The sequence below is a fragment of the Macaca mulatta genome, chromosome X (genome assembly GCF_049350105.2).
Source record: "Macaca mulatta isolate MMU2019108-1 chromosome X, T2T-MMU8v2.0, whole genome shotgun sequence".
Classification (NCBI taxonomy): domain Eukaryota; kingdom Metazoa; phylum Chordata; class Mammalia; order Primates; family Cercopithecidae; genus Macaca; species Macaca mulatta.
In genome coordinates, this window is record NC_133426.1 from 134,424,592 (window position 1) to 134,439,952 (window position 15,361).

Here is a 15,361-nt window from a genome sequence, read left to right on the forward strand (position 1 = left end):
AAACAATTCTAACACTGGGACACCAAGATTTATAAATCAAATATTACTAGTACTAAACAGAAAGATAAACTGCAATGCAATAAGAGTGGGGAAAATCAACCCTCCACTATCAGCATTATATGTATCATTTAGACAGAAAATCAATAAATAAACTTTGAATGTAAACTGGACTTTGGACCACATGGTCCGAACAGACTTTTACAGAATGCGCTATTCAGTAATTGCAGAATACCCATTCTTATCAGAACATAAAACATTCTATAGGGAAAACTCCTCTGGACATTGGTCTAGGCAAATATTTGATTCTGGTTTTTTGTTTTTTAAATTTGAGTTTTGGGGTATATATGCAGGATGTGCAGGTTTGCTACATAGTTAAATATGTTTGCTGCACCTATCAACCCATCACATAGGTATTAAGCCCAGCATGTGTTAGCTATTTTTACCAATGCTCTCCCTCCCCCTGCTTGCCCCAAACAGGACCCTGTGTGAGTTGTTCCCCTCCCTGTATCCATGTGTTCTCATTGTTCAGCTCTCACTTATACGTGAGAACATGCGATGTTTGGTTTTCTGTTTCTGTGTTAGTTTGCTGAGGATAATCTTCCAGCTCCATCCATGTCCCTACAAAGGACATTATCTCATTCCTTTTTATGGCTGCATAGTATTCCATGTATATGTGCCACAATTTCTTTATCCAGTCTATCATTGGTGGGCATTTGGATTGATTCCACATCTTTGCTATTGTGAACAGTGCTGCAATGAACATATGCATGTATGTATCTTTATAGTATAGTGATTTATATTCCTTTGGGTATATACCCAGTAATGGTTTTACTGAGTCAAATGGTATTTCTGGCTCTAGGTCTTTGAGGAATCACCACACTGTCTTCTACAATGGTTGAACTATTTACATTCCCAACAACAGTGTAAAAGTGTTCCTATTTCTCTGCAACCTTGCCAGCATCTATTGTTTCTTAACTTTTTAATAATTGCCATTCTGACGGGAGCGACAGGGTATTTCATTGTGGTTTTGATTTGCATTTCTCCGATAAGCAGTGATATTGAGGTTTTTTTCATATGTTTGTTGACTACATAAATGTTTTATTTTGAGAAGTGTCTGTTCAAGTCCTTTGCCTACTTTTAATGTTTTTTTTTTATTTTTTCTGGTAATTTGATTAAGTTCCTTGTAGATTCTGGATATTAGACCTTTGTCAGATGTATAGATCTGACACCCACCCCGTAGGTTGTCTGTTCACTATGATGACAGTTTATTTTGCTGTTCAGAAGTCTTTTAATTTAATTAGATCCCATTTGTCAGTTTTTGCTTTTGTCACAATTGCTTTTGGCGATTTTTTCATGAAATCTTTGCAGACCACACGTCTGCAACCATCTGATCTTTGACAAACCTGACAAAAACAAGCAATGAGGAAAGAATTTCCTATTTAATAAAAGGTGCTTGAACAACTGGTGGGCACATGCAGAAAATTGAAGCTGGACCCCTTCCTTACACCTTATACAAAATTAACTCAAGATAGATTGAAGACTTAAATGTAAAACCCAAAACTATAAAAACCCTAGAAGAAAATCTAGGCAGTACCATTCAGGACATAGGCATGGGCAAAGACTTCATGTTGTGTTCTATTCTATTTCTAAATAAAGTTTCATTATTTAGAATATAACATATTTTAGGCCACCAGAGAATCTTCAAAACATTCTTAAAAATTGAAATTATATAATGTATCTTCTCAACCTTAATATAATAAAATTGAAAATCATTAACAGGAGAAAATTTGGACACTATAGAAATACATGCAAAGCAAATAATGATAGACTGGATTAAGAAAATGTGGCACATATACACCATGGAATACTATTCAGCCATAAAAAAAGATGAGTTCATGTCCTTTGTAGGGACATGGATGAAACTGGAAACCATCATTCTCAGCAAACTACCTCAAAGACAGAAAACCAAACACTGCATGTTCTCACTCATAGGTGGGAATTGAACAATGAGAATGCTTGGACACAGGAAGGGGAACATCACACACTGGGGCCGGTCATGGGGTCGGGGGAAAGGGGAGGGATAGCATTAGGAGATATACCTAATGTAAATGATGAGTTAATGGGTGGAGCACACCAACATGGCTCATGCATACATATGTAACAAAACTGCATGTTGTGCACGTATACCCTAGAACTTAAAGTATAATAATAATAAAATGCTCCAGAATGATCATTGGTACAATAAAGAAATTAAGATAAAATTTAAACAATTATTATTAAGCAATTATTAAAACAAATGAAAACGGAAGCACACATACCAAAACCTGTGGGATACAACAAAAGCAGTGCACAGAGGAAAGTTGATTGCACTAAATGCCTACACCAAAAAAGTTTTAAAAATTTCAAACAAGCAATCTAATAATGTACCACAAGATATTAGAAAGCAAGAAAAAAAAAAACCCCAGGAAATTAGCAGAAAAAAAGAAATAATAAAGATAAAGGCAGAACAAAATAAAGACTAAAAATTGGTGCAAAAGGTCAATGAAATGAATAGTTGGTTCTTTGAAAAAATGAACAAAATTGGTCAGCCTCTACCTAGACTAACAAAGAAAAGCAAAGAGAATATTCAGATAAACCAAATTAAAAATAAAAAGATGACATTACAACTTACGCCACAGATATCCAAAATATTGTCAGAGACTATTAAGAACAACTTTATGCAAACAAACTGGAAAACCTAGAAGAAATGGATAAATGTGTGGAAATATGCAACATCTGAAGATTAAATCACAAAAAAATAGAAAACCTGCACAGACTAATAAGTAGTGAAATTGTATCAATAATAAAAGTCTCCCAAAAAGAAAAGCTCAGGACTGGATAGATTCACTGACAAATTCTACAAAATGTATAAAGAAGAACTAATATCAATTCTCTTAAAAATATCTGCAAAAAATTAAAGAGGAGGGAATTCTCTTAATTCATTGTATAAAGCTGGCATTACCCTGATACCAAAACCAGATAAGGACAAGCCAAAACAAAAAAAATTACAGGTCATATCCCTGACGAACATGGATAAAAGTTACTTCAGCAAAATACAAACAAATAGAATCCAACATCATATAAAAAAAGATGATATACCATGACCAAGTGGGATTTACATCAAGGATGCAAGGATTTTCCAATACAAGCAAATCAGTAAACATAATAAATCACACCATCTGAATGGAAGACAAACACCATATGATCATCTTAACAGACACAGAAAAAGCATTTGATAAAATTTAACATCCTTCATGATAAAAGCTCTCAACAAACTAGGCATAGAAGGAACATAAAATAATGTAGGTTATATATGACAATCACACAGCCAACATACTTAATGGGGAAAAGTTGAAAGGCTTTCTCCTATTTAACATAGTACTGGAAGTCCTAGCCAGAGCAATCAGGCAAGATACATATATATATATAATCAGGCAAGATACATATATTATATATTATATATATTATATATATTATATATATTATGTATATTATATATATAACTTGCCTGATTGATCAAGATAGCTATATATATATATATCTTGTCTGATTGCTCAAGATATATGTGTGTATATATATATCTTGCCATATATAATCATGTAAATTAAAAATGAACTCAATGTCCTTTTTTGCAGATAAGAAAAAAATATAAGACTCCACCAAAAATCTCTTAGAACTGATAAATTTAGTAAAATTTCAGGATAGAAAATTAATATACAAAAATCAGTAGTGTCTCTATGCACCAATTAAATATACAGCAATAATGAAATAAAAAGGCAATAAATTTACAACAGCTACACTAAAAATAGAATACGTAGGAATACTTTTACAGTGTCAAAATGGTTGGTACTTAACTTCTCCTTTCTAAATCTAATGCAAAACTCTCCTGTGGCAAACAATAAAATACAAGGGAAGGAAATTCTAGGAAATATAGCTCCATTTTAGCTAAATTGACACAGTACAAAGCTACCAGGTCATACCCTGATATATAATTATATAAAATATTTTATTAACTATTGACCTGCAGGGATTTTCAAAGTACATAATTAAATGTTAGTAATGTTTCTAAATCAGGAGATGGCAATCACAGTTTGTGGGCCAAATTCAATTCTCCAAATGCTTTTGTATATAAAATTGTATCAGACTACAACCACACTCATTCTTTACCTGTTACTTATAGCTGCTTTCACACTTACCTATTCTTTGCCTATTGCTTGTGTCTGCCTTCAGACTATAATAACAGAGTTCAGTTATAGTAACAGAAACTGTATGGCCTAAAAAGCTTAAAATACTTTCTATCTGGACTTTTATAGAAAAACTGTGCTGAGCTCTTTTCTAGAGCAATGTAGTCTGTACACAACACATCAGCAATTGCCCTATATATGTGGCTATGTTTGTACATGCTTTATAAAATGTTAGAATTTTATGGAAGGCTTTATATCCAAATATAAATATGTCAGAATATAAATTTGTTTTCTCAGTTTTAATTTTAAGTAAGTAAGCAAGATTATTAGCTTTCTCTGTACTTTTGTTTTTATCATGGACATTTTGTATTTTATCATTTATAAATTAAAGAAAATAAAAAATCATCATGCTCCACCACCACAAAAGGACGAAATAAAGCACAAAATAAAACAAAGCCTTTAACGTCCACATAGAACAAAACTGACAAGAAATACAATTAGATAATACATTAAGACTGAATGGATAACGGAGAAAGCAGGAAAGGCTCTGGTGTATTTTGTGTAATATAAAATAGGTAGGGTACAACTATACTATTCTGTAAAGCGTTATCATGTGTAATATTCTGCACTAATTGAAATTTAAGTGACCTTCTGCCCTTGAAATGATTACATGAAGTATCTCTTTATTTTTTTACTTAATATTAAACTAATATTTTAAAAATGGTTAATATTCAAGTAAATTTTAGAATATTAAATTTAGTGAGTTATTCATTCTTTCTGCTGATCAGCATGCATTCTCACCTTCATGGTAACAGAACCCAGATTTTAAGGACTTTCTTCCCATTTTCAGCCTTGTAGTAAGCTGATTAGTCTATTGCACTCTTTTGGCCACAATGCTTGCTTCAGAGAAGACACTTAACACAGTAAGATTCACTAAAAGAAAAAAAAAACAATAATAACTTTTCTGGGGATTCCTGAAAAGACAAGCTTCCTTTCTTTCTACAGGTACTAGAAAGTCCTACTGTCATCCTTCCTGGATAAGGTGGTATGAAAATATGAATTATAGATTTGCTGCAGCCTTTTGTATACCTAAGGGAAGAGTTCAGAGCTACATATGAAGTCATTTGAAGATGGCGAAACAATTGACTGCATATAACAGGATAGAGAGATGGTGAGAAACTGAATCCTTTTTGACACCATGGTAACCCAAGTCAAGCTTTGCCTAAATAAACTGTGCTTCTAGGATTTTCAATTACGTGAGTGTAGTGTTTTCTACCACAAGTAACCAGTTATCTGATTCACTAGGCACCAACTGAGTGTCCAAAAATTCAATTAAACTTTTGGAGTTAGTGATAGACCCCACATTTCCCACAAGACTGCCACCACTTTCCATATCACTTGAAAGTCTTGAGCCACCTGTACATCTAATTGACTGACTATAAATTAGAGATTACCAGGACCTTCTCCTTGGGTTTGATAATTTCCTTGAATGACTCACAGAACCAAAAAATATATGCTTTCCTTATGTTTACTGATTAATTATTAAGTATAACACTCCAAATAGAAAAATTGCATAGGGCAAGTTATGGTGGCGGAAATGTATAGTTTCCATGCCACCCTCCCAGCACTCCAGTGTGTTCACCAACCCAAAACTTCTGGGTTCTTATAGGTTAGGTGTTTTTTTATTTCTCTCTCTCATGGAGAATTCACTTTGTAGATATGATTGATTATTAACTCAATCTCCAGTTCCTCTCCCCTTTTCAGAGGTTGAGAGATAGATAGGGCTGAAAGTGCCGGGATTCTAATAAAATTATAGTCTTTCTGGCAACAAATCTCCATCTTGAAGCTATCTTAGAGCTAACCAAAAGTCATCACATTAGATAACGCGATGCTCCTATCATTCATGAAATTCCAAGGAATTGTAGAATTATCTGTCAGAAATCAGAAAAAAAAGACCAAATACATATTTACTATTTCACAGTGAGTTTTCAGCTGGCTTTCTTTCATTTGGAAATGAAGGAGTCATAAAACTATGGAGATGTTTTTATTGTAATATAGTCCTGTGTTGTTTAATGATGGGCTGCATTCTGAGAAGTGTGTTCTTAGGTGATTTCATCATTGTGTAAACATCATAGAGTGTACTTACACAAACCTAGATGGTATAGTCTACTAAATACCGAGGCTATATGATACTCCCTATTGCTCCTAGGCTACAAATCTATACAGCATGTGACCATACTGAATACTGAAGGCAATTGTAACACATTGCTAAGTATTGTGTATCTAAATATAGAAAATGCACAATAAAAATATATTATTATAAACTTATGGAACCACCATAGTATATGTGGTTTATCATTTGCTGAAATGTTGTTTTGGGGAACATGACTAGATTTTTTAGAGTTCATTAAATGCTAGTATACAATATAGATATATAAGAAGAAGAAAGCTTGTGCAGTATTTTTCAAAATAAGTAACCATAAAAATCATTTTGTGGTTCATTTTAATGTTTTAAAATAGAGTTTTAGTAAATAATAAAATGTGTAATATTTGGGAAAATAACACTGAAAAACAATTGGACAAACAGAAACAAGAGAATGAGATTTTCAGTTGTACTAATAAAATCCAAAAGATATCACAAGAGTATAACCAAAAACATGAGAAAATTCCACCCAATAATAGAGAGCTTTCCTAAGAAAACTTATCTACAAATGGTGCAAAATCATATTGCATATCTACTTTGTCATTTGTAAAATCATTCAGAAAGCATTATTTAATTGCTAAAAGCACATTCTTTGCAATCAGATTGCCAGTGTATGAAAAACAACTTCCTCATTTTCAGTGAAATATTTAGCAAATTACAAACATTTTCTCTATTTCACTTCTGTCATCTACTAAATGGGAATGCTGAAGTCAGTAAATAATTTGAAGAGTATTTTTTATGATTAAATTTACATATGCAAACTGCATTAACTGTAGAAGACATAATCAATACTTAACACTATTAAAATAATTTTAATTTTGGTAAAAATTACATAAAATTACCATCTTAACTATTTTATTTTATTTTATTTTATTATTTTTTTTATGGAATTCTATCAGCCTTTTATTTTCACAGCTTAAATATTTTAACATCAAAATTAAATTGGAAATTTTAGAGAGTAAAATGTTAATTTTTGGATTTTTTTAAGCAGATGAAGATGAAATAACCATATTAAATTTGGAGAATTCCAACAAAAGCCTCTCTGCTGAACTCAGAGAAGTTAAAAAGGACCTTCATCGGTTACAAGAAAACTTAAAGATTTCGGAAGACATGAATTTACAATTTGAAAACTGAGTAAGACAATCAGAAACTTATCTACAGTGATGGATGAAATCCACACTGTTCTCAAGAAGGTGAGAAATTTTGTACTTTTAACATTTTCATAGTTTTTAAAATCTAACTCTGGTGTTTTTAATGTATTTTTTTAATTATTATTATTATACTTTAAGTTCTAGGGTACATGTGCATTACGTGCAGGTTTGTTACATATGTATACTTGTGCGATGTTGGCGTGCAGCACCCATCGACTCTTCAGGACCCATCAACTCGTCATTTACATCAGGTATCACTACCAGTGCAATCTCTCCCCCTCCCCCCTCCCCATGATAGGCCCTTTCCCGAGTCCAAGTTGTATGATGTTCCCCTTCCCGAGTCCAAGTGATCTCATTTTTCAAATCACACCTATGAGTGAGAATATGCAGTGTTTGGTTTTCTGTTCTTGTGATAGTTTGCTGAGAATGATGGTTTCCAGCTGCATCCATGTCCCTACAAAGGACACAAACTCATCCTTTTTTATGGCTGCATAGTATTCCATGGTGTATATGTGCCACATTTTCTTAATCCAGTCTGTCACTGATGGACATTTGGGTTGATTCCAAGTCTTTGCTATTGTGAATAGTGCCGCAATAAACATACCTGTGCATGTATCTTTATAGCAGCATGATTTATAATCCTTTGGGTATATACCCAGTAATGGGATGGCTGGGTCATATGGTACTTCTAGTTCTAGATCCGTGAGGAACCGCCATACTGTTTTCCATAATGGTTGAACTAGTTTACAATCCCACCAACAGTGTAAAAGTGTTCCTATTTGTCCACATCCTCTCCAGCACCTGTTGTTTCCTGACTTTTTAATGATTGCCATTCTAACTGGTGTGAGATGGTATCTCATTGTGGTTTTGATTTGCATTTCTCTGATGGCCAGTGATGATGAGCATTTTTTCATGGGTCTGTTGGCTGTATGAATGTCTTCTTTTGAGAACTGTCTGTTCATATCCTTTGCCCACTTTTTGATGGGGTTGTTTGTTTTTTTCTTGTCAATTTGTTTGAGTTCTTTGTAGGTTCTGGATATTAGCCCTTTGTCACATGAGTAGATTGCAAAAATTTTCTCCCATTCTGTAGGTTGCCTGTTCACTCTGATGGTAGTTTCTTTTGCTGTGCAGAAGCTCTTTAGTTTAATTAGATCCCATTTGTCAATTTTGGCTTTTGTTGCCATTGCTTTTGGTGTTTTAGACATGAAGTCCTTGCCCATGCCTATGTCCTGAATGGTATTTCCTCGGTTTTCTTCTAGGGTTTTTATGGTTTTAGGTCTAACATTTAAGTCTCTAATCCATTTTGAATTAATTTTCATATAAGGAGTAAGGAAAGGATCTAGTTTCAGCTTTCTACTTATGGCTAGCCAATTTTCCCAGCACCATTCATTAAATAGGGAATCCTTTCCCCATTTCTTGTTTTTCTCAGGTTTGTCAAAGATCAGATGGCTGTAGATGTGTGGTATTATTTCTGAGGACACTGTTCTGTTCCATTGGTCTATATCTCTGTTTTGGTACCAGTACCATGCTGTTTTGGTTACTGCAGCCTTGTAGTATAGTTTGAAGTCAGGTAGCGTGATGCCTCCAGCTTTGTTCTTTTGACTTAGGATTGTCTTGGCAATGCAGGCTCTTTTTTGGTTCCATATGAACTTTAAAGCAGTTTTTTCCAATTCTGTGAAGAAACTCATTGGTAGCTTGATGGGGATGGCATTGAATCTATAAATTACCTTGGGCAGTATGGCCATTTTCACGATATTGATTCTTCCTATCCATGAGCATGGTATGTTCTTCCATTTGTTTGTGTCCTCTTTTATTTCACTGAGCAGTGGTTTGTAGTTCTCCTTGAAGAGGTCCTTGACATCCCTTGTAAGTTGGATTCCTAGGTATTTCATTCTCTTTGAAGCAATTGTGAATGGAAGTTCACTCACGATTTGGCTCTCTGTTTGTTACTGGTGTATAAGAATGCTTGTGATTTTTGCACATTAATTTTGTATCCCGAGACTTTGCTGAAGTTTCTTATCAGTTTACGGAGATTTTGGGCTGAGACAATGGGGTTTTCTAAATATACAATCATGTCATCTGCAAACAGGGACAATTTGACTTCTTCTTTTCCTAACTGAATACCCTTGATTTCTTTCTCTTGCCTAATTGCCCTAGCCAGAACTTCCAACACTATGTTGAATAGGAGTGGTGAGAGAGGGCACACAGAGATAATGATAGAAGAAATAGTCCTCAAATACAGCCACACTACATCCCCATTTATTATAAGCCTAGCAGAAGAAAAGAAATGCCTCACACTGAGGCATAAAATTATTTACCTCAGTCTTCACCGTTCTAAACAAGATGTAAAACTTTCAACAACAACAAAATATTATGAATCATAACACATCAAAAAAGCACACTCCCCAAAGACAAACCAATCATGAGAAGCAGATTCTGATATCACACAGAATGTTGGCACTATTGGACAGAAAATATAATATAATTAAGACTAATGTGATGAAAGTTTTAATGGAAAAGATAGACAATATGCAAGATCTAATAGCCAATATCAGTGGAGATTAAACTACAGTAAAACAAAGTATTGGAATAGCTGTAAATGAAGAAAAATGTAAATGACAGAAAGGTTGCCCTCCACAAATTCATTAGTAGACTCAACACAGTTCAGAAAACCACCAATAAACTTGACCAGAGATCAACACCTATTGCTCATCTTGAAAAGCAAAGAAACTCATATACAGCACATCACTGTGTGCCAGGTATTAATGAACATGTTTTATATATGCTAAATTATTGAACTTTTATAGCAATTCTATAAGGTAGGTACTCTAATTATTCCTATTTTAGAGATGAGCATCTGGATAGTCAGATTCCATGATTTTCCAATGTTCATACAGTTAGATAATGATCGAGCTGAGAATTGAACCATGACAAAAACCATGTGATAGTTTGGAAGAATATCACTGGGATAATAACATTCTGCTCATTATCATTCACAAGGCTGTCTTGAGTACACATCTGCAAATAATTAAAAAAAAAAATAGCATGGGTATTGGTGACAGGTCTTCTAGCTCCTAAAATAAATTAGGTTTTTGAATCATTTTTTCCCCATCTACTAACTATGACTTCAAAACTTTACCTTACCTTCAATTCCTTTGGATTCTCATCTGCCCAATGATGTAATTATAGGAGTTTTTAAAGAGTTATTGTAAGAATTAAAATATTTAAGCCATTTAAATATTTCGTATGGTACCTGACAGTTAAGCATTTGATAGAAGCTAATTTTAAAAGTGTGAGCCATTACATAAGTATTTTACTTTCATGCACATAATTTTCTTCATCAACTTGTTGATAAGGAAAAAGCAACAGGTGATTTGGCCTCCTGAAAATGTCAATAACTAAATTAAAAATCCTCAGTTTACATTTATTCATTACATTGTACCTTTTTGTTTGAGTCAGAGATTAGAAAATGCATAAGCAAGATTGTTGTTATGCTTGTAAGAATTATCTAAATAATTGCTTCAATTTGTAATTTGTACTTAAATTTGTCCACACAGAGAAAAATCTTGTCATTCTTGAGTGCCTACATTGTAATTATATGAATAATAATATTTGTTTCTCATTTTGTTTCATTGGAAGCACTCTTAATTCTGGCAGCCTTTCCATATAATCAGAATTCTTGCTCATTATCTCTTTCCCTGGAAAAACTGACAGGTCTTCTAGCTCCTAAAATTACAGATTTGAAGTAGATAAGAATAACTTAAGACAATATAACACCAGAGAGCTTAAAAACATAAAGAGTAGAATAAAAACTAAGAGAAATTAGTTAATACAACAGCTGTGTTGTATAAAAGAAAAAATAAAGGGAAATAAGAGAAACAAATAGAGTATAAAACACATAGGGATGGGATAAATATTAAAGAGAGAAGAAAAAAGACAGAAATGGAGCTAAAATATTTGCAAAACAGAAAAATAGCAGATTTTTCTATATCAGAAAAGCTCAGTAATAGTAGGCATTTATTGATAAATGTATTTTAATATTTTTCAAGTTAAACAATAAAATTATAAAGACAAAATACTAAGCCAATGTAAATGTAAATTAAACATTTCTAGTACTCAAAATATCAGATGGGCATCTAATTTTTAAGTTATCTGTCATGTTACTCTGTTCTATTTTCTTTGATCCATCAGTACAGCTTAAATTTTACAGGTTGTTTTGTCTGTTATCCCTGTGAGAAATTTAGGAATAGAATCTGAAAGCTTCTAATCTCAAGATCTGAAAAGATGACTAATACAAGACTGGAACACAGGGCCTAAAAATGATATTTGCTGGGATAGCAAGCAATACCTAGAGAGATTTGTGAAAATCTAAGCATTTGTAGAAATAAGTGGAAAGAAAATTATTGTTAAATATCTAGACATTTAGAGAGAGGAAAGCCTTTTCAAACTATTGTAATATTAAGAATTAACATTACAGGTAATTTACTTAGTGCTCACACTACATTTTGCTACATTCTTTTCTTGCAGTATGACATTTAATACAGCAATGCTTTACAATATTGCCCACTCATTAGCAGAGTATACATTCTAGGATCCCTAGTGGATGCTTGAAACTGTACAAATAGTATCAAATCTGATTGCTGTCATTTGGAACACATTTCTGTTCATATTTTCCACCCACAAATAATGCCTTTTCCATTTTAATTAAGTGCTTATCGTACACTGTGACTGTAAGTTTTACAGTGTGAGGTGCAACAGCAAGAGTAGCACAACTTTTTTACTTCCTAACAATTTCACAGAAGATTTGTTTTACTATAGATCTCAGCAACCTCTGAATATATATATATATGTGTGTGTGTATATGCACATGTTATATAATATATATTTCTTTATTAAGATTACAACTTTCACCTTTTCAATTAAGGAAAGCACTTTATGGCTTTATTTGGCATATCCAAATTGCCACCATTATTGCTTTTGCACTTTAGAGCCATTACTAAGTAAAATATTTAAAAAAGGGTTACTGAAACACAAGTAATGCAAAATCTCGACAGTCAATCTGGTAACTCATACAGCTACTAAGTGTCTAACAGGCAGGTGGCATATGTGGCCTGTATCGCTGAATAAAAACATTATTTGCATATCAAGTGGGACAGAGAAGGGCAGTATGATATTTCATAATGCTACTCAGAACAGCATGCAATTTAAAACTTATTTCTTATTTCTAGAATTTAAAGGAATAATGGCCCCAAACTTTTCACATATGAGGAAGGAAATGGACGTAGGAATTCAAGAAGCTTAACGAGCACTGATTAAGATAGATCTATAGACACTCCCAATGAAACACATAATCTAACTGTCAGAAGTCATAGACAGAAAATATTGAATGCAACAAGATAAAGAGGACTTCTCATGTAAAATGAAGCTCACATAAGATCATCAACAAGTTTCTTAGCAGAAATATTGCAGGCCAGAAGAGAATGGGATAATATATTCAGAGAGTGGAAAATGAGGGAAAAAAAAAAAAAAAAAAACCCTGCCAACCAAGGAAACTGACAAAATTGTCCTTCAATAATGATAGAGAAATTAAGAATTTCCTAAATAAACAAAAACTGAGGAATTTCATCACCAATATATCTACCTTATAAGAAGTACTAAAAGGAGTTCTTCAAGTTGAAATGAAAGAGACAGCAACTTGAAAGCATAATAATATACAAAATGAAACTGACACAATCATTCCAAAGATAGTTCTGTTTGATAAACATAGAAATTGACACTTCTGGTCTTAAAGCTTGAAACTTATATTTGCCTTATCTGAGGTCCTTCCTCTGGAAAGAACCCCCAGGTTTCTCAAAAGGCATTAAAGAATGGAAATTCATCAGGTCATCACATCCAGACAATGAGACACCAGGCCCCTTATTCATCATGATTGCTTCCTTGCCTCTTTCTAGTTCCTGTCTTATTATACATTGTTAAATTTTTTTCTTGTTATATAAATTCCTAGTTTTAGTTGGTCAGGTAGATGAATTTGAGACTGATCTCCTATCTCCTCAGCTGCAGCACCTGATTAAAGCCTTCTTCCTTGGCAATTATAATTGTCTCAATCATTGGCTTTCTGTGCTGCGAACAACAGGACTTATATCAAACCCCTGGTGTTTTTGTAACAAAAGCTCTCTGGTAAAGGTAAATGTAGACTCAAAAATGGTATCCTCTGGTATTGTAATATCAGTGTGTAAGTCACTGTTTTAATGCTGATGTAGAATTTAAAATACAAAAGCACAAAAATGACTACAAATCTATATTAATGGATACATGATATGAACAGATGTAATTTATAACATCAATAACATAAAGTGAGAGAATAGAGATGTCTAAAACTATAATTTTTGTATGCAATTGAAGGTAAATTGTTATCACTTTAAAATAATTATTATAATTTTAAGATATTTTATGTAAGCCCCATGGCAACTACAAAGAAAATGCCTGTAAAATATATACAGAAGAAAAGGAGAAAATAATCAAAATATGGCACATAAAACCCAAACCAAACCAAAACACAAACAAAAGCCAAAGGAAGACAGTGGGAGAATAAAACGGACAGACCAGTTACAAAATCTAGAGAACACAATTAACCAAATTGCAATAGTAAGTTCTTCCCTGTTAGTTATTAAATATAAATGGATTCAACTCTCAAATCAAAAGACACAGATGAACTGAATGGATTAGAGAGACAAGATGTATCTATATGCTATCTACAAGAGACTCACTTTAAGATTTAAGGACACATATAGGTTAAAAGTGGAAGACTAGAAAAATATATTGTATGCATTAGTAACCAAAAAAGAGAACAAGGGTAATCATGTTTACATTAGACAAGTTAGACTTTATGTCAAAATCTGTTACAAGAGAAAAGAGATATAATGGTAAGTGGTTTAATTTACAAGGAAGATATACCAATTATAAACATATATGAACCAAACATCAGAGCACTCAAACATGTGAAACAAACATTGATAGAACAGAAGGGAGAAATAACAACAGAAAAATAATAAAATATATTTCAATGTACAAAATTTAATCAATATAAAATACACTATGCCACATTAATAGAATTGTCCTAGTCACTTTGGGCTGCTATAACAGAATACCATAGACTGGATGGTTTAAACAATAGACATTTATTTCTTAAAGGTCTTGAGGTTAAGAAGTCTGAGATCGAGGCAATAACATATCTAATGTCTAGTAAGGGCACCTCTGTTGGTTTGTAGACACCCATCTTTTTATTGAATTTCCAATGGCTGAGAGAAAAGTTGTCTTCCTCTTTTTTCAAGGGCACAAATTCCATTTATAAAGGCTCTACTCTCATGATTTAATTACATTTTGAAGTTCCCACCTCAAATACAATCACAAAATAAGAGCTATTTATGACAAACCCACGGCCAATATCATAATGAATGGGCAAAAACTGGAAAAATTACCTTTGAAAACTGGCACAAGACAGGGATGCCCTCTCTCACCACTCCTATTCAACATAGTGTTGGAAGTTCTGGCTAGGGTAATCAGGCAAGAGAAAGAAATCAAGGGTATTCAGTTAGGAAAAGAAGAAGTCAAATTGTCCCTGTTTGCAGATGACATGATTGTATATTTAGAAAACCCCATTGTCTCAGCCCAAAATCTCCTTAAGCTGATAAGAAACTACAGCAAAGTCTCGGGATACAAAATTAATGTGCAAAAATCACAAGCATTCTTATACACCAGTAACAGACAAACAGAGAGCCAAATCG